We start from the raw sequence: 20,446 nt of genomic DNA, 5'->3' as shown, positions 1-20,446 counted from the left end.
ACACATAATGGCTACTTTCCCATGTGTTATCAGGGTTAATGTGGAAGTCAACACATTGTTGCTGCCTATGGGGATAATTCTGATGAGGTGTCACAAGCATGACCTGTGTGTCACCCTAGAGCTTTGCTTGATACATTCAACAATTTCTTCAATGCTTTTGTGCAGTGCAGAATGTGATGTAAAAAGTATAAAAAGATGCTTGGGCATCTTGTAGGGTACCCACTCAGTTCCTTGAGGAGGGGGCCATACCTTCATATCTTTTGAGAAGTAATCCAAGGACATGATTGATCAGAACTAATTCCCATTCTATTTTATATCTTTTCTCTTAGAGATAAGTTTCTGAGCGTAGATTCTTCCTTTTTATCACCTTAGTTGAATCGGTCCAAAGAGAATATGGTTGGAGAAATACTGTCCAAAATGGACAATTGAGAAAACATGTCATGGCCACGCAGAATGGTTGCCACGCTTCTTGTAAACTCTCTTCCTGCAAAACATGTACTGTAACAGTATTAATAGCATCTCTATAGTGGGGTCTATGAATGTAGTTGAAACATGGTTGCTCTGTGTTCCCACTGAGGCCATTGGAGTAGAGCTGGGAGTGCAGCTTACAGCCTCCTTCTTATCCAACCCATGGAGCATCCTCCTTGATATTGTGCTCATGAATTTTACAGACTAATTTGTTAATATTTTTTAGGGAAATCGGAAGCCAGATCAAGTCTCTGATAATGCACAATTCTATTTTAACCCTCCAGCCCCTGAAAAACCAAAAAAGATGTTTTGGTTTTAAGATTGGCCATAGCCAGAAAAGGAAGCAAGTTCATTTTTTGTTTTATAAAGGAAAAAGTCTTCAAGTTAGGACATATAGGCAACTATCACAATGGTCCAATGTTAGGGAAATGAAAAATCACTAATATGTCATTGAAATGGTCAGTTCAGTTTAAATCAAGTCCATTTGATTTCAATAAACCTTTTAATTGGAATCCTCAATCTCATTTGATGCAAATAGCTGATTTAAATTGTCAGTATGATTTGGAAAAAAAAGTATATGCACATGGGCAAAACTTCTCTGAATTGTCAGATTGATGCAAAGACACTCAATTCAATACGTTTCTGTGATTTGATTCAACATGGTCTTCTGATCATGTTGCCTTTTTATTGAATCTTGAGACTGAAACCTCACTGTTTACATTGATATATTCCTACTTTCATTATATCTCTGAGCTTTCATTGGAAGTTCATTTGGAAGGTAATATTGGCTAAAATATTTGCATATCAATATTAATAAAGAAATCAGTACAATAAACATAAATCAGTAGTCAGACTGTTGGCTGGGTCCATATATCATGTCAGCCTACCCAGAAGCTCCCAGACTTCTTTGCTTTAGAGTGACCTTAACATCTCAGTAACTTGTTCACAATGCCCTTCAATTAATAACATAATCTTGAAAGTCTTACAGAGATTCTCTCTCTCCTCTGTTATATTAAAAACAGTCAGGGCTGGGCAATCTTCAGTTTTTTTCTCACCCTCTCCTGTCTATCCAGGCTAAGTTGATGCTTATGTGACGGTCACTGAATTCCTTCTACAAGACCATCTCAATACTCCTCTACATGTATAGCTGTCTTCCATAGCTGATACCTGATCATAGTTAACACATGATGTATTTGGTTTAAGGTGTTCCCAATAGGTACTAGGTTCTAAAATGGGCATTGTATGTTAAATGTGTACAGCAATTTCGTTTTGTTGACCTGAGTTTAGGGTTAAGCATGTTGTGTGACATGAACCTTTGGGGTCCACCGCCCTGTGGCTTAGGTGCCTTAACAGCTTGCAGCCCAAACCATGGGTTGGGTTTCCTTAGCTATGATCTCTTGAGGTTCTGCAGATGTTTATGAAAGCAGATCTTGCTTTAATGTGCTTTTTTTTGTCTGTATGTTTCCTGCATATAATTTACATAGCTCTGACCAAGTCTTATTTTCTATATTTGTGCTGAAACTGTAATTTTGGTCTCAGAACTTGATTTTTTTAAAACTAATCCCCCTAAAGGTAATGACTTTTACTTTTGGTAGCAGAAAATACACAGAGCCCCAGAAGACGTTCTGCTATAAATTACTAAACTTTGGTGTATATCTGTTTTGTTTCATAAATTATTATTGAAAATGAGGTGGCTTCACTTCCTACCTCTTTGTACCGCTATTCTGTCTCTTTCAGTGGGGTTGGTAATCTGAATAGAAGCTGAATCAGCAGGAATTTCACATTATTTTGGCCATTTCATTTTTCATGGGGTTCCTGTAAATCAATGTCACAGTAATGATATTGAGTAACACTGTATATTAGAAAGCAGTCCCACTGCCTATACAGTAAAGGTATTATTCATGGATTTCAGGTTGCAGAGAGCTGACCCTTTATTTGGAATAACCAGACAACACATATATTATTCTTTTAGTTTCACAGCACCTCAAAACATGATTTTATATATACCTATGCAAACATGTTTAGAAGCTCTATTCACTGCTCTGAAAGTAATTCATGCCAAACATGGTGACAATATTATTCCTACAGAGGCTTGGGTCAAAACTGCAAATAGCATTACTTGCAGAGGCTATATAAATGGATTTCTGTAAAACAAATAATGTTGGGTCTAAAGAAGCAGGTTAAGATTTCTCTTAATGGAAACTCTTTCCCTACTTCCATATAAGAGATAGGTAGAATAATATAAATTTAATTACTTTTCTTTCTCTCTTTGCAGGATAACTCTTTGCTTTGGTGGGTTTATATTTAAAAAAAACACAGATATTTGCTGATGCTTTTAATAGTACACATGGTGTTTTCAGTTGATGATGTTGTCGTTTGTATTTGTTTGGCAAAATGCCCTATGTGCTCATAGCAGTATTGGGTTTTCTTTGGAAGTTACTTCTCTGTAGCATTTCTTGGAATGTCCATGTGTCATCTGAAGTTCCTTGAGCAGAAGAAGTACTGCAAAGATAAAGTCACTTCTGAAGAGTAACCCTGCTGTCCTGAGTGCAGAGGGAACTGTTGTGATGAAAAGAAAGAAAAAGCCAAAAGCTCTCAAATCAGAATATTTTTCCCCCAGTGAAGAATGACAAGTAACTAAATTGTGTTCCTGCTAGTCTTCATCTTGTCATGAATCATCTGACAGTGAAAAACTCAAATCTTTTTCCAATAAGACCTCTGATGAAACCATTTTACATCATTAGCACTGATGGGAACAAAAGGAACTGAAGTGGAGATGTTTGGGAAGTTAAATACTGGGTATCATATACAGTACAATTCAGCTGCCATGTAATTTACTGACCAACAAGGTTCTAAGAGATGTATCATGTTATCAACAAGGACATGTGTAAGGGCATTCCTTTTCAACATTTGTCTTTGACCCACATGATCTTGTTTCCAACATCCCTTAAAAATTCAATGGACTAAAATTGGGTTAACTCAGATTTGATTGTATCATAATTTGATCCCACTATTGTCACTCTGACAGAGTGACTCATCAACAGTTGCCTGCTGATTGAAAAGCTGACACAGTGAATGCCTGTCATCAGCATCTACACTTCCCCAATTGAATGACTGTATGCTTCACTCAGGCTTACACAAAGATTACCTTTTTACAAAGCTGATGGGGCTATTGTCTAATTCCACAACCCTCTGTGTGAAGCTGCCAAGGCCTCAAAAAGGAACAAAATTCCTCTCCCCTGCACACGAGCACAATGACTTTCAATAAGGACACACTTGGGATTGCAAAGTGTAAGATAAGGTAAGAGGATTAAATTAACCACATTAAATCAAAACAATAAACATGCGATTAAAAAAATCCCTGCTTCCTAAACACGTATCAGTACACTCCATGTATCTCCTAGTTAATGCCATGTGAACATCAGTATATTGGCTTTCAATTTAGTCCTGAGATTAGAGATCCTAACCTTCATTGAACAGTGTGCATCTAGATAAAATGTGCCCAGACTGGTAGTGTCCTTATCATCAGCAGGGAATGCTGTATACAGCATGGGTATGATTAATGAGTATGGCCGTTGTTTGGTGAGTTTCTGTTTAAAAAGTGTCTGCTTGTTTCAGATACATAGTCTAAGCATACAGTAAGTCTATATATACACATGGAAAAAGAATTAATATATCACACCCAGCCCAAGAACGATGGTGAACCAGTCCAGTTGAGTTAAGTTCCTTTATAAGCTTACACCATATAGACAGAATCTTGCCAGACTAAATCTATACTGCTGTAATGGATATACCTCAGGAGATTCTAGGGAGTGGCTGTCCTGAACCTCTTATGCTTCCATGCTCCCCCTGTGGACTGTGTTGTCTTCTGTCTCCTTTCCCTTCCTGGAATGCACCCCCTCCTTCCTGATAGCCTTGATCTCTGTTGCTCTCCACCACAGAATCAAAAAGCATGATTGGGTTATGATGAAAGCTTAAAACACTAAGAGGTTGATGAGAGGTTCTAAATGTGGGACATGGGATATATCATTATCCTTCTTTCCTTCCTTCCTTCCTTCCTTCCTTCCTTCCTTCCTTCCTTCCTTCCTTCCTTCCTTCCTTCCTTCCTTCCTTCCTTCCCTCCCTCCCTCCCTCCTTCCTTCCCTCCCTCCCTCCCTCCCTCCCTCCCTCCTTCCCTCCCTCCTTCCTTCCCTCCCTCCCTCCCTCCCTCCCTCCCTTCCTTCCTTCCTTCCTTCCTTCCTTCCTTCCTTCCTTCCTTCCTTCCTTCCTTCCTTCCTTCCTTCCTTTTCTTTCTAGAAGTTGAACTTTGCATATAGATGAAGCTGCATTTTTGTTCAAGTTAGATTATGTGAGCAAGTTAGATTAAGACATATTTCTAAAACCTCTCTATGCGCCTTACAAAGTAATATGGTTTGTTTGATATCTCTCCTTTCTGTTGTATCATAACTGTGAAGATCACTTGGAAACAACTGTCTTTGTGGTGATGTCTCTTCATATGCATCGTAAAAACTCACAAAGGATTCACAGCATGTCTTCTATTCAAAGGACACCTTTGAAAAATCTTCATGTTGGTTTAATCATCTCAAAACTTGATCCAACACTGCAAAAAGTGGTTTTGGACAAAAGCTGCAAGCAGTAAAACCAGCAGAGCTGGAAGATGCTAAACATAGAGAAAAATATAAATTCAGTCCATAATAATACCATTCCTAGCAGATTCTCAGAAGTGTGATTACCCTGAAAAAGAGGCTTCTATTTTTCCATCTTATTCTCAGGATGTTTGAGAATGTCTAATTTTTGTTGATATTATTTTGGAATTTACTTTAGTGTTGGAAGTAGCAGTGGGTGCTAATATCAGTTTCTGTTACATGTCATTGCTGTCAGATTCAGCCGGCATGCAACAGCAGGGCGAACGCGCTGTTCAGCTTCGCCTAGTCAATTTCACCACCCAGGTGCTCGCAGAGGAAAAGGGGAAGTGAAACTGCGAACTGACTGCTGACAGGTAACTCAAAACCCAAGCGGGTACTTTGTATCCGCGCGGCTTCCCTCGGGCGCTGCAAACAAAGGAAAGCGCGGAGGCTCAGAAGCGAAGCAATCAACACGCGATCGAGAACTCCCAGCTTTGTGCACAAACAGGCAAACCCCACAAAGGCAACAACAGCACAACCCATAGACTGCAACCAGAAAGACAAAAGCACCGGACTGAATCTCCATTTGGGCGAGGGGGATTAGTGTGGGTATCTGTAGCTAAGCAATGGTAAAGGGCGGGAACGCGGAAGCTATAAAATACCATGTAAGCTATGCCAAGCTAACCCTGGCTTTGTCTGTAGTTACTTACGTTATGCTTGAGTAAACTTCTTTGCTGAACACACGTGTCACAAGAGTTTCTCTGAGACGAACGGGGTAAACCTTACAATTCCATCCCTCTAGTTTTCACTGGCTACTCACAGTTCCCCATCTGCTATGTTCCCTTTTGATTTAACTGAACCATGGGAAACCAAGGATGTGCAGACCTCTGGATAGAAGATTGTATAACAAAAGGGAGGACCTTCATACATACATATGCCACATCTAGAGGGCATAGGGAATGGCCTTGAAGGACAGGAGGAAGAGCCGTACCAAGGCAATGATCAGACAAGCACGGCTTGAGCCCATTCCAAGAAATTAGTTTGAGTAAATGTCACACAGGACTTTCTTTAGTTCACATTAAATTAAAATGAGGGAGAGGCAAGCACATTCAGATTTGCAAGATTCTGTTACTATAGCTGTTACAATAAAAGTAGTCCTGACCGATATGGCATTGTTTTCTTAGTCTGGTCTACTTTATAGAGCTGACACAAACAGGGAGCAGACAATTTCCCTGACTGACTTCTCTCCTTCAGAACTGGCAGCAGGAGCAGAAGACCTGTGTGTGATAAATCTCTGTGATAAACACACAAGCAGTACATAACTTCGGTGATGAACTAGCTGCAAACAGGGCTGTAGGGTTTTTGTTTGACAGTCTTGCAACAGTTGGAGACTAGTCAGCTAGATGACTTGCTGACACTGTAAAAGCTCAAGACTCATGGTGGTCGCCTTATTGTGCCAACCGCCTTGGGCAGTTCTTTCTAATATTGTAAGGTTTGTTAGACCCTGCATATTTAAAGGGAGAAAGAAAGAGAGAGCACTGCTACACTTAGTGGTTATTTAAAATGAAAATCTAGTTTTGCCCTAGAGTTTGCATCCCCTGCCAAGAAATACTGGAAGCTGGAAGTCTTCTCTCTTCTTCAGGGCTTGTAAATGCATGGCATGAATTGAGTATTATTAGACATTTAGGGTGAGATTAAATGATCCAGAAGACAGAGTGTTCCTGCTGAAAATAATTCCCTGAGAATGTACTCCTTGTGATTAAAAAAACAAAAACAAAAATCCTTAATCGGGTTACTGAATTCACCCATTGTCTAGGTTAGCATTATACCCTAAATCAGTGCTTCTCAACCTCAGGAACTTTAAGATGGGTAGACTTCAACTCCCAGAATTTTCCTAGCCAGCTGGCTGGAGGAATTCTGAGAGTGGAAGCCCACCCATCTTAAAGTTCCTGAGGTTGAGAAACACTGCCCTAAATCATAATAAGCAATTAATTGGTCATTCATCTGGTGACTGACCACAATGAAATGATATCGATCCATTCTGCTTCACATGTCATCTGAATGCCTAGTTAAGCATCATGTGAGAAAACAGTCACTGTCAGAGCTGACCAAAGACATACTGTAATGTTGGGCAAAGATTAATGCCCTTTTTATTCCATTTATAGAAGGCTAGCTTAGTTTGCTGCAGAAAAGGCCAAGTGGCATTTTTTATCCTCCAGTACAAGGGAACAAACATCATGGTATCCCTCACAGCAGAAATGGTTGCTCGGCTTTGCTTGATGATAGTGCTGGCCCCTATTGCTACATTTTAACTTTGTTGGGCATAAGAATTACTAAATTTATTGCTTTCAGTCACCTGATTTCCCTCCAAAATAATGGTATCTAGCAGATTTTACGCACCTTGAAGTTATAACTAGTTTTGGTCAGCTTATGAATGGTGTGTATGTGTGGAGAATAAAAAATATATAAGTACTAATCCGGCTAAGGTCAATTTAAGGAGAATAATAGAGATGACATGATGGAAATGTCATGAGGACCCAGCAGGAAAAAAGCTGTTATGGGGGCATGTTTGTGCCATGGTTAAATGATACTGAAATACCCACAATAGAGGGAATTGTGGGTAAATACCAACAACAGAGGGTATTACTGAGTCTGAAATACCCACAATGGAGGGATGGCTAGTGAAGATGACAGAATTACCAGGGATGGCAAAATTGACTTGTCTGATTAGAGAAAGGACAATAACCCCATTTATTAGTGACTGGAAACCTCTCATGGACTTTGCTGAAAAGAGAAAAAAATGAACTTGTGATTTATGGGTTTAATGATTACAAAGGGTAGACTATGAAAAGAAGGAAATTATGTTGTAACTTTAAAGAGAAAGGGTAAAATATAAATGTACTTGCAAGTGCTGTTAAGATCAGAAGCTGCTTCTTTATAACTTTTTCTTCTCTTTATCACTTTTCTTTCTTTCTTTTCTCTTTCATCTTTGCACCTTTTTTCGCTTACTTATTACTTTACTTACTTTACTTTTTTTTTCAAAATTTGTATTGTTTTTATTCTCTTAAAATTTTCTTTAATAAAAATGATATAAAAGACATGGTGTTACTACGAAAGGCGTAGAAACCAAATCCCTTATAGTTTCTTCCTTGCCTGCCTACTATTTATAAAATAAATATAAGAATAAATAAATATGTATGATTCTGATCCATGGGAGATCTAACATATTCATCATTTAAAAACAAAATTTAGAATGAGTTAACTGTTTCTCTTTTCTGTGTCTGTGTGGTCTGCATGCTCAACTCATGCTCAGTTGGCCGCTGAATTCCACTGGCATTTCATGTTCATCTGTTGCTTATGTTGATTGTTCAGTTATTCAAGAAAAAAAAAATGTTGGTACATTTTGTTGGTACTGTTGATACAGTTTCTTTCATCTTTTCAGATATTCTTCCTCCTGTATTTCCAAATCCGATCAACTTAAACATCAGGATCTGGAAGAACCAAGCCTTAAACATGTAAATTGGGCAGTGTTCAGTTTCTGCAGTTCGAGACCCAAATAACAAAGGTGTTGGAGGTAAAGTGTACACATGTAGGAGCATTCCTGAGAGGGGAATTCTGACTTGAACAATGCTCAGTGAAGCAGGTTTTTGAACTGTAGAAGACAGGTAACACCTTTGGTCGGATGGACAGTGTTAGGATCGAAATGCACTAGAACTCTAATATCTCTGGAAACAATTTCTTCAGTTAGAAAGCTATGGAATGTAATGTCTAATAAAACAGATTTGACCCTTTTTCCCATGCCAAACTGATTTTATGGGGAAACCCAACTTTAAAAATTGGGAAAAAGATGATGATGTGGAAAAACTGGATGGAAGCGAAGATATTGACTTTGGACCAACTGATAGATGATGAAGATGAATTTTTAACATACGCTGTGTTAAGAGATAAATATCATCTACCAGATGTAACCCAATGGCAATATTTACAATTACTACATTTGTTAACAACATTGCTTGGACCAGCAGCATTTTCAGCTTCTGAGACACCTGAGATATTAAAACAACTGGTTAAATCCTTTAAAACTAAAAAAACCTACTATTCATTTGTATAGATATTTGTTATCAATAAATCAATTTGATGTGCAGATGCTAAGGGATGAGTGGAATAAAGAATTAGAGGTTTCTATATTGCCTAGACAATGGGAGAGTGTCTTTACTTCTATACCAAGACTGTCAGTGAACCTTAAAATTATGACTTATACAGCAAAAAATAATATTTAGAATTTATTGGACCCCACTAATGTCTGTACAGAAAAGGACTGTCGAAAACAGCATTTTTTTGGAAATGTAAGAAAGACAATGCTTCTTTAAAACATATGTTTTTACAATACTGATCAAGTTTTGGGAGAAAGTACTGAGCTATATAAATATGATTGTGCAACAAAAGCTAAAATTTTCAGAGGACAATATTCTTTTGAACTATATACCTAGTACATGGAACTTGACAACTGGACAATATAAATGGATTCTCTGTGCTCTTACTATGGCCAAAAGACTGATATTGCAACATTGGAAAGATAAATGTATGGCCCCATTTAGTCAATGAATTGAAGACCTGATTACACTTGCTACTTATGAGCGGATTGCATAGATGTAGGCTTTGTATGGACAAGTATAATGAAATATGAACTCATTTATAAAAACATACACTGGGTTAGGAAAAAAAAAACAGGATAGTCACATAACTCTATTAGAAATATATATGCCCTCAAATAATTTTGTATTAGATAAGCATATATAGAATTGGAATTGTGTATTATTATAATGATATATTAACTTTTTTGTTGTACTTTTTCACTTCTATGTTAAAGTACTTTTATGTGTTTTTTTCCTCTTTTTTTGTAATAAAAAAAATAAAACATAAAAAACCTGTAGAAGAGAGGTTTATTTTAGGAGATAAGATATAAGCAAAGTCTAGCAACTTACTAGCTAAATTCTATTAGGAGGACAATGAGAGAGCAAGTGTTCTGTGCTTTCCTGGGGAAAAGACAGAAAGAAATGACCTGAGATTAGCAAAATCTTAGACAAAGAGCAGGCAGACAAAGAGGGGTCTACACCCTACTGTGCCTTGAGGTTGGTTGTGATGTGCTGAAAGGTGAGTGTCCTGAAGAAAGGCTGTATTTAGACATGGCGAGACCCTAAGCTACAGGAAACCGTAGAGGCTCTGTTTGGTAAGTGCTAACGGAGAAGAAAGCTGTGGAACAAGGATGCTGCCAAGATGCGTAACAAACCCCTGATTTGAGGTGGGGGATGCCAGGTCCCTCTCTGAAAAGAGGGCACAAGTGCATGCAGAAACAAAGCTTGCCTTAATTAATGAGGGCCCTGTGAGCCATACAGCAGGGGCTTAATTTGTGGAGATGTTCATATGTGACATTATAATGAAACAAATGAAGAAAGCATTCTGACATTTTCAGAGGCCCCTTCAGGCTGGGAGGCCCTAAGCTGTCGCTTGTTTAGTTTATGCTCTTATCTGCTTGGGCATTAAAGTCACATTTCCAGCAAACAGAGGGCAGCCCATACAGAGAAGCTGTCTTAATGTGTCATTTTGTATCCATCCTGTTCATTTGTGTAACAACCAGTGAAGGAGTATGGCCATGCACGTATGGCTGTATGATGTAGAAAATGAACAGTTTAGTTAGAATTCGTGGTGGAAGCTAAGTCTCTTTAATTTGGGATCCTGGGCAGGACAAACGCTAACAAAGAGTAAAGTTCATCCAGTTTTTGTCCTTCCTCCCAAAAATTTGTGGTAGGCTCAAGAAAGGATTTTACTTACAAGAGAACATAAAAAAGGTGGCTGAGAAGTTCCTCTGTCTTTTACCTTTGCAAAGATTTGCAAATACTTTTTAAAGTTTTTTTTTGGGGGGGGCAGTATCCAGAATTTTATCAAACCATCATAAGACAGAGCTGGCTATTCTAAAAATGCCTGCCTGTTTCAACAGTAAAAGAAAAAAGAGCCCCTTGACCATTTTGTTCATGTTCCAATGTAAGTTAACCCCACCACCACCACCACTCCTTTTACTTCTTGGTTTGATCCAGTGGATTTCTATCTAGATCTTTAATAAGAAATCAGGCAGGAAATTGGCTAGTTCAAATCTATCTGTAGAATTAATAGAAAACAGAATGCAGTTACTTTGATCTGCACAACCCTACTGAATTCCCAAAACACATTTCAATAGTTGTCAAGCACTAACAGTCAACTATGAATAGAAAGTTAAGATTACAAGAAAGTTTATTTTAAGCCAATATGACTAGAATCATCAATCAGTGCCTGGCTCTAAAATGGGATGAAGTTAACCCTTGTTAGTGTTGTGACATTGCATACAATATATATCTTCATATAAAAAATACATACACTTGGGAATACATCCCGTTGAATTCCCTAGGACTTACTTCAAAGTTAACATATTCAGGGCTGCCTGAACAGAACTACACATCTTAACTCAGAAGTAAGTCCTAGAGAATCCCATGGGGTGTAATCCAAAAGGTGTGCATATAGTTTTGCAGCTTTAGAAATTAATCTGTCTGGGAAACAATACCACGTGTATTGCTTTAGAAAGTGACAACCTATTTTATTTTGTGTTCTTTTGAAGGATTCATCCAAACACCCTCATTGATGTGTATTCCTCCTATCACTGAGACATTTGCTCCCCAAACCACTGATCCCGCTGTGGCTTTTACCATCCCTTTGCAGCAAGGTTGGAAAAGTTGCTGCCTGCACAGAAAATAATATTGTCACTTTCCAAGCTGCAACTGCTTGTTTGGGCCTGGATCAAAACAATGCTTGCGGTGAGAAAGGATGGGCTGGGGAAAAAACAGCAGGCAGCTTCTCCTGCTCCAAGCACTGTGTGGAGAGCCTCTCCCTCCCTACACACTGCATTTTATTTTTCTTTTAAACTTCCATAGGAACTTACACAGGCCTCCAGGACACAAATACTGCTTTTGGTGTTCTGGAGCAGAAAATGAATATAGCCGTGACCGAAGGGACATTAAAACAAACAAAGAAATCAAGTCCTCCTCTTTCCCCAGGCTGTTGATTATGGAGAGAAACCTCAATGTCATCATACAACCTCTTTGGTAAGCATCTTGCACACCCAATTTAATTACCAAGGGACCCGCTGAGGAGTGTGAAGCATTATAAAGGGTTGAGACACCCACAGAACTTGGGCAGCTTCTGATATTTACTGCTGGGAGAGAAACAGCACAGTGAGTAGGTCGTGGCTGCAGCAGAAGACTGAAGAAAGGAGTAGGGCTCCCAGAAGATGTCTTGGCTGAAGCAGCAGAAATAGCACAGAAGAATCAAAGGAATCATAGAATCATAGGGTTGGAAGAAACCTTGGTGGAGGAACAGTCCTATCATTTCCAGAGTAAAAATGTGTTAAAAGGTAGAAAGATTGGTAAGAGACTAAGATCAGAAGACCATTGCTCAGAAGAAGACTTACAGCTTCTTTGGCTGGATTCTGATCCCTTCCCTCTCTCTAGTGCTGGGGGACAGTTGTTGATCCAAGATGATTCCCATCAGGGGAAGCACACTCCTTGGCCTATATAGTAACCAGACAATCTTGGATCCAAGGCAAGATACTGTGGGTTTGTGACTGAGTTATGACCACAACATTCCCTTGCTGATCTCCTCTAAAGTTTGGTTACTATCTCCCAATCATCTTCTAAACTCTTGTTGTAGAAAGGGCAATGTCAGCCTTGTAAGGTAGTCCATACAAGAGTACTAGCTCTAACTTTATTGTAAGGTTACATTAACAGAATCTTGCAAGTCTGAAAGTACATCTCTCCCTTGTTGCCTTTACAGCCCAAGAAACTAGGGAAGGTCCCTTCTGAGATGTTTGTCACACCCCCATTCTTTCTGCGGACTCAGCTGCCACTTGTCTGACTGTTGTCTACTCTGCGGCTCTTCCTCCTGTCTCTCAAGGCATTGCCACATATCATTACAGGCAAGGGTAATTTGACAATGGACTCAGGTCCTTGTTTGCATTGTTCTTGCAAAGCATCTGTTTGTTTTCCAAAGCATCAGATTGGAGTAAAGAGTGAAGGAGGGCAGGGGGAATAATTCCCTTTTATTTCGATCTGAATATATGTTACAGTAGTGAGCAAAGGACATTCCTGCTGACTGTGCTTCTGAATTTGATTATCATGCCAGTCTCATCACATTAATGTTCTACAAGCTCCTCTGGAAATCTATGATCCCATAAAAGAGTGTTTCAACTTTTCTTTTTTGAATCATCCAGTACTTAAGATTTTATTCCCTTAAGAACAAATATCAGCACAGTTCCCTAGCTGGCTTGTATTTCCACAGATAAAAAGTATGTAAGATTGACGAATGCTCAACTCTGAGGAAGCTGTTTTTAAAAACTTTCACAGAGTTGTAAAATTAAAAAAAAAGTTTGATTTACCCCAGTGTGCTTTTGGCAGTATATTCCATATAAACATTATTATTTGGTTTATTTGACCCAGATGCGATTGCTGCTTCTGAAACTCCACAGTGAGTTCCAGAGAAATTATCTCTGTTTCTAAGACAACAACCATTCTTGATCAGAAGTTGAAAAAAATTGATGAAATTGATACTTATTAATTATATGACATTAGGAATGATGAGCTTTAATCATTTGTTCCAGTGAATCGGTGAAGGATCACATTAAACAATGTGAAATTACCTTCCTATTATCTTAAAATGAGATTAATACACATACCTGAGGGAAAGTTTAATACCAGTTGGTTAAATCACCCTGCTGTTGGAAATATAACTCAGTGATTACAACATTAACCCATAAAGTTTAGTCTTGTCCTATTACTGTTTTTATTTATTTATCAAATGTATATAGCTGCCCATCTTATGAATGTGACTCGGTGTACAATAAAACCAACATTAAAACAGTCTTAAATAACCATTAAAAGCAATTAGGCATAAATGTAAACAGGATCATGGGAGAATGAATCAGCATCTTACAGATAATACAACTACCTTGTGGGGTTCCTGTTACCAAGGGATCCCAAGACCTGCTGAAAAAAAATATATATATATTGAGAGATTTCTGAAAGGTCAATAAGGTTGGGGCTAAGCTCACCACAAGGGAGATGACATTCCAAAGGAGGGGTTTCATGGCAGAAAAGACACATCTCCTTGGTCCGGTCAGATGGAACTCCTTAGCAGATGGGAGCCATAACCTGCCTCTCCTGCCAGACCTGATTGGGCGGGTAGATGTAATTGGGGAGTGTTGGTTTGGGGCTGAGAGCAGCAGGACTGTTACTATGACACCATATCAATCACTATATGTCGAAGATGCATATGTTTTTCTTGGCTATATCCACAGCTTTTGGAACCAATGAAGTTAGCAATTGTGGATTTTTCATGCATAAGGTTTGGCTCAAAGAATTATTGCACAGCACTGAAAAGAGAACTCTACACTTGATCTGTAGCAGTGCATTGCTGATATCTACTGTTTGAGATATATCTCCCCCTGTTTAGACTCCTAGAGATACTGGGAAGGGGCAAAAATCTTGAAAAGCTACACCGCATATACTCTATACTTTACACTGTGCATCATTACTTACTGAACTTGATGCCACAAGATATCACAATAGCCACATCTTCAGATATGTTGAAACTACAAATCCAAAAAAGATTAATTACAATTCTCAACACTCCTTCCACAGTCTTGTAGAAGACTTGTGGAAGGTTTATTCTGGAGAACTGTCAATGATACCTAAAAAGATTGGGCAAAGATCCGTATTCAAAAGGAAAAGGTTGATTTGGAGCACGTGTAGGCATGGAAGTCGTGCTTGACTGTTCCTTGAAGAAACTACATCTTTTTCTGGACTCACACAGCTGCCTTCTGCAGCTGCACTGTGATTCCAGGAAAAGATGTATTTAGTTGAAGGTGCTGCTGACAGATGCTACTAAGACGCCCATGTTGCCCCAAATCACCCTTTTCTCTTTGAGTCCAGATAACTGCATAGCACTAACTGTAGAAGACAATCTGTCCCATATTAGTATCAGGATCTACATTTGGCTTCAGTATCAACAAAGATGGGCCACCATCAGGACCTTATGGGGGACTATTAGGACAGTCTTCTAGGCCAGGCATTCCTTGATGAGTAGTACAGAGCTCTATAAACATCTTATTAATTTTTTCACCATAATTACAAGCACTTAATGTTATGTGGTCTGGAGTCATAATGAGAAATTTAAAATGCCCATTGAAGACATTTTTAATGGTTTCTGGGGGGAAATTTGCTCCCCAATCTTTCAACAACAGTTATGAAAGGGGAATCAGACAGAGAATCCATGTGCTTATCTACATATAGATTCTAGCCATAAAGATTGTAGACATGTGCACAATGCACAAACCTCTATGCTCATGAATATTGGATCTATAGGCTAAAAACATACATGTATGACAACTCTACAGATTTGTGTGCCTTTATGGAGAGAAAATGTATCAAAAAAAAGATAAACTTACAGGTCTACAGGGAGGGCAGCATGTCAGCAGAGGAATCAGCTGTCCTTTTTTCATGATTTCTCCATCGCTCTGAACAGTATTACTATAGGTCCAAGTTTGATGTGAAGAAGCAAATCTGTGTTTTTAATTTAAATCCCCATCTGATATATATGCATATGTGTGAATAGATCATGAAAACCTATATTTATTGCCACCATTCCAGGAGAGAGCAGACACCATATAAAAGAGTAGGAAGGGCCTTTAGGGATTAAAGAAGTGAGTTACACCCATATTGAATTACTCTTCAGGCTTGTAACTTTCAATGCTCCAAAGTGAATGGAAATAATGACAATCTGCATTGCTGGGCTGAGATTGTGGAACCTGCAGTTGATTTCCCACATTTTGTTGTGCTGATCTACAGCCTGCAGTGGTGTCATCAGCTGGAGATAAAAGAAAAATACAGCAGAGGTTGAGTGAAAACTAAGACCATCTGGACTGTGTGAATGGTTCCTTGTTCAAATGAAAAAGGAAGGAGAGGATGATCAATGGTTGGTACTCATGGAAGCTATAAGAATTTCCCAGGCAAAGTTTTGTTAAATATCAGAGGTACCCAATGGCTTAGATCCTTCCATGAGCAGAAAGGCCTGTGGTCTGAGGTTCATCCAGGAGGAATTGACCAGAATTGGACTGGGATGCTTTGACTGGAAAAAAATGAGGCTCTATATCCTTCAGGATTATAGTTGTAAAGAAAAACTTAGTGAAGAAACCACCTTGAATTCTGAGAGGAAACGTATATATATATAAATGCAGATCATCATTATCTTCCTTATCACGGATGTGCTGTGAAAATCACAGAAAACCATTTTCAACTATGACCTATGATGAAGAATAAAATATTGTGTCTTATTTGTTACAAGATCATATCCATTTGGAAAGAAATTTATACATTTTGGTTAACGGCACGTTCTTCCAAGAAGCAGTTTGAAAGCAAACTCATTTTGTTCAAGAATGTATTTCATATTAGGAAATAAAAGCTGACTGAAAGTACTGCATAGGTAGCTTCCCCCCTCCCTCCCCCAGAAGAAAAGTGAGGCACAATATATTGAATATATATACAGGATGAGTACGTGTAATCTTAGTACCTATACCTAGTTTTAACTACTCTGTTGAACCTGATGCCTTCAGCTATTTTAGTCTACAAATCCCATAATTCCAAGCCATGTGGCCAATAGCTATGCTGGCTAGAAATTATGGGAGGAACAATCCAATTTATCTAAAGCTGGGATAAAAATGACTAATGATCTTCTCATTGCTGCTTGTTTTATAGTTTAATATTTCCTTCTCCAATCCCAAATCCCTTACATTTTTTCATGTTTACCACTTTACCTTTCTCTCTCCATATAAATATATATTTATATCTGGAGAGAGAGAGAGAGAGTCAGAGGGAGAGATGTTGGTGTACTGGTTAAGGCACCAGGCTGGATACCAGGAGACAGTGAGTTCTAATCTCACCTTAGGCATGAAACCAGCTGGGTGATTTTGGGCCAGTCACTGTCTCTTAACCCTAGGAAGAAAAGAATGTTTCTTCCAAGAAAACTGCAGGAACTTGTTGTCCAATCAGTCACCAGGAGTCAGCGCTGACTCAGGATATATAAGATGTGTGTGTGTGTGTGTGTGTGTGTGTGTGTGTGTGTGTGAAGTTTATACAGAAATGATACATAAAAAACACAATAAGGATTCCATTAAATCAAACATTCAGGTTTACAGGGTGAATAAAAATGTATCATCGAACTGTGATTTCTCTTTTCCTCATAATGGCATCTGTTAGAGGACTACCTCTCCAGAAGAATTAAGGCAATTGGTGCTAGTTGGCTGGTTGCTAGGAAAAGTATCGTGAATTAGAGTATGTAGGGCCAACATGCATAACAGTCAGACCTTGATCCTTAGCCCTGAGAGGAGTCACAGTTGCTGGTATTCAGAGTTGGAAACCAAGTTGTTAACATGATTGTGCAAGCTGTAGTGTTCCCTGTGACACTCTCTCGAAGTGAAAGTTGGACTTTGAAGAAGCAGGATAGGAAGAGTATTGACGCTTTTGAAATCTGGTGTTGGAGAAGATGCCTGAGAATACTGTGGACAGCCAATGAAAAACCAGTGGATCATCAAACAAATCAATCCAAAGTTCTCACTCAAGGCACAAATGGCCAGGCTCAAATTATCCTACTTCAGACACATTATGCAAAGACCCAGCTCTCTGGAGAAGGCTGTAATGCTGGGAAAGACAGAAGGAAAGAGAAGAAGAGAATGACCAGCAGCAAGATGGATGGACTCAGTTACAGTGGCAATGGGTTCAATGTTGGAAGACCTGAAAGACCAAAGGGATCAGACCCTTTCAAGTTAGAGACAGATCATCCTGGAGAAAATCTATCTATGTGGTTGTCAGGAGACAAAAACGACTTGATAGCACATAATCAATCAGCTGAGGAGATGCATATGTAGATTTAAGAATGGCAAGTTAATCTAAGTTTTCAAGAAGGTTACAGAACTTGTAGAAGTTATCCTTTGACAGTATTCCAATAAGCAGGCTTCATAGTAGAGGGGGTGGAGAGATACAAGTAATTTATCTGGCAAAATGTTATTTAATAAAAGGTTTATTTTGGGATATATTTTAGGTCTGACTCTACTCAGGATATTTTCCTCTTTATGCTTTCCATATTACTATTATTTTAAATAACATTTTTTTTTCTTCCAGGATACCCATTTTTCCCAAAGGTCTAATTGAGGTGAGTTTAATCAGCTCAGCTCAGCTTCTTATCACATAATTTGTTTTAAATAGAATTTTTGTGCAAATTAGGATTGTGAACAGACTCAGCAAGGCTTCTGACTTGCTTTTCAGTTCCAAATATTTAATTTGTTGTTATGTTCAGTGGTATACCCTGGACAGGTAGCCCAGAATCCTTTGTGTTAGGACAGGGGGGTTGAGAAAGACATCTTTGACTAGGCAATTGAAACAAAAGAACACAGAAACAGGCAAATAAAAATGATCTCATCAAGATCTAACTCCATCCTCAGCCATAGAAACTCAATGGGAGACTTTGGATCAGACCCTTTCTTTCACTATGTCTTCCTCAGGGAAGACACCTTGAGCTCTCGGACGAAAGGCAGGATGGAAATCTCACAAATAAATATACACACAACATGCTGAGACCGTTCAGTTAAAGACTAAGCAACTACAGTTGTATAATATGTAAAATTTGGTTACTGTGTTGGGTGTGTGGATGTTCAGGTGTGTGTATATTATCATGTGAGAACCGACTACTTGTTTAGTCAATTACAGTTCAACGTATAATATAAACCCATTAAATGGATTAATTCAATGATCGGATGAAGTGCATTGTATCTCTTATATGCGTGTCTATGTTGCACAGTCCTGTGCTGAACTTTCCTTTTTTCTTTTTTCCTCATTGCCATTCCACTTGATAGTGAACAAAAGGCTTGTGAACTTCATTTTCCAGAGAAAAGAATACTTTGGTGAAATGCTCCTGAAACACTCTTATTAATGAGATGGCCAAGGCCTTGGCTTTGATGTGCAGTACAGCTTTTCATCAGTCATCTCTCTCCTAGGCTCCCTAGCCTTGAATTAAAATCCCAAGGAAGGCAACATGGCATATGGGTGTTCATGAGAGGAAAGGAGGGCACGTGATGCCTCATGCATCTTTATATCACTGTGCAGAAGACACAAATTATGTCATTTGTTCCATTTGCATGATGATAATGCATGACAGTATCGTAGCCCTTCATGGAAGCCTAGGATCATGGAGGAACTCTTGACAGCCAAGGAGGCTTCAAAGGGGTGGAGTGGTATCTCAAGAAGCCACAAATAAGAGTCTTCTCTGCTATTTTCCCCAGAGAACCCCATGGGACTTAACCAAGGAGAGCAACAGAACTTCTGGCAGCTGATCCTATCCAGTACCAGTACTCAATGTTAAATAAGCACTGAGTCCCCAGTACATGGATATATATACAACCAGGATAATAATGTAGCATTTTCTAGGAGTGATTGCAGAAGCTTTCCATGCAAATAATCTTTTCCCGGCTTGCTGTGAGTGTCAGAGTGATTTAATTGTGATTCTGAGCCACTTCTGAAGTCTATGGTTTTTCAACCACTAGGTCTCTGTTTTAATAAAGTGGGTTTTCCCTTCCTTTGGAAAGGGAATTCCTTTCCCTACTGGAAGATTAAAGGCAATGAACAAGCCTCTTTGAAGGTGGCTGATGGCTTGAAGCAAAGGTTCAAGAAGGAAAAATGTAAAAGGAAGGGATAGCAAATTGATTCATTCAAAGAAATTCAAACTGTTCCGTGTAGAAGCAGCACCTGGCTTTCCCTCAGTCTTGTGTGTGTGTGTGTGTGTGTATGTGTGTCACCTTTAGGTCAGAAGTGGACAATCCAAAACCTGCATGTGCTCCCCAGACCCCTTTGTGCTCCCCAGAACCCCCCAGGATTGCATCGCTGAGATGTGGTTCCTTCATTTGCTCAATTTTTTTTCCTCCTGGCGATGTGATTTCAAGGAACAGAATCTGATTTGAAGCATGTGTGGACATTCATGAAGCATCTAATAAGAACACCTTAAGGCAGCTATATCTGTTCCCAGGCTTGTGCAAATGTGACACATTCCCAAGAAAAAGTGTATTTAGTTCAAGGCGTTTCTTAAGGCAGTATGTGTAGGCCCCCGCATGCTTCAAATCACATTTGACCATTCAAATCTAGATCTCTGCACAGCTCCAGTGGTTACTACCTTGGCCACTGGGAAAATCAAAGTAAGTCTTTCCCTTTAGTTCAGCCTCCTAAGCC

The sequence above is a fragment of the Python bivittatus genome, unplaced genomic scaffold (assembly GCF_059951505.1).
Source record: "Python bivittatus isolate LINGU-HERP-01145 unplaced genomic scaffold, Pbiv_v1 ctg000340_np1212, whole genome shotgun sequence".
Taxonomy (NCBI): domain Eukaryota; kingdom Metazoa; phylum Chordata; class Lepidosauria; order Squamata; family Pythonidae; genus Python; species Python bivittatus.
This window is presented reverse-complemented; position numbering follows the sequence as displayed.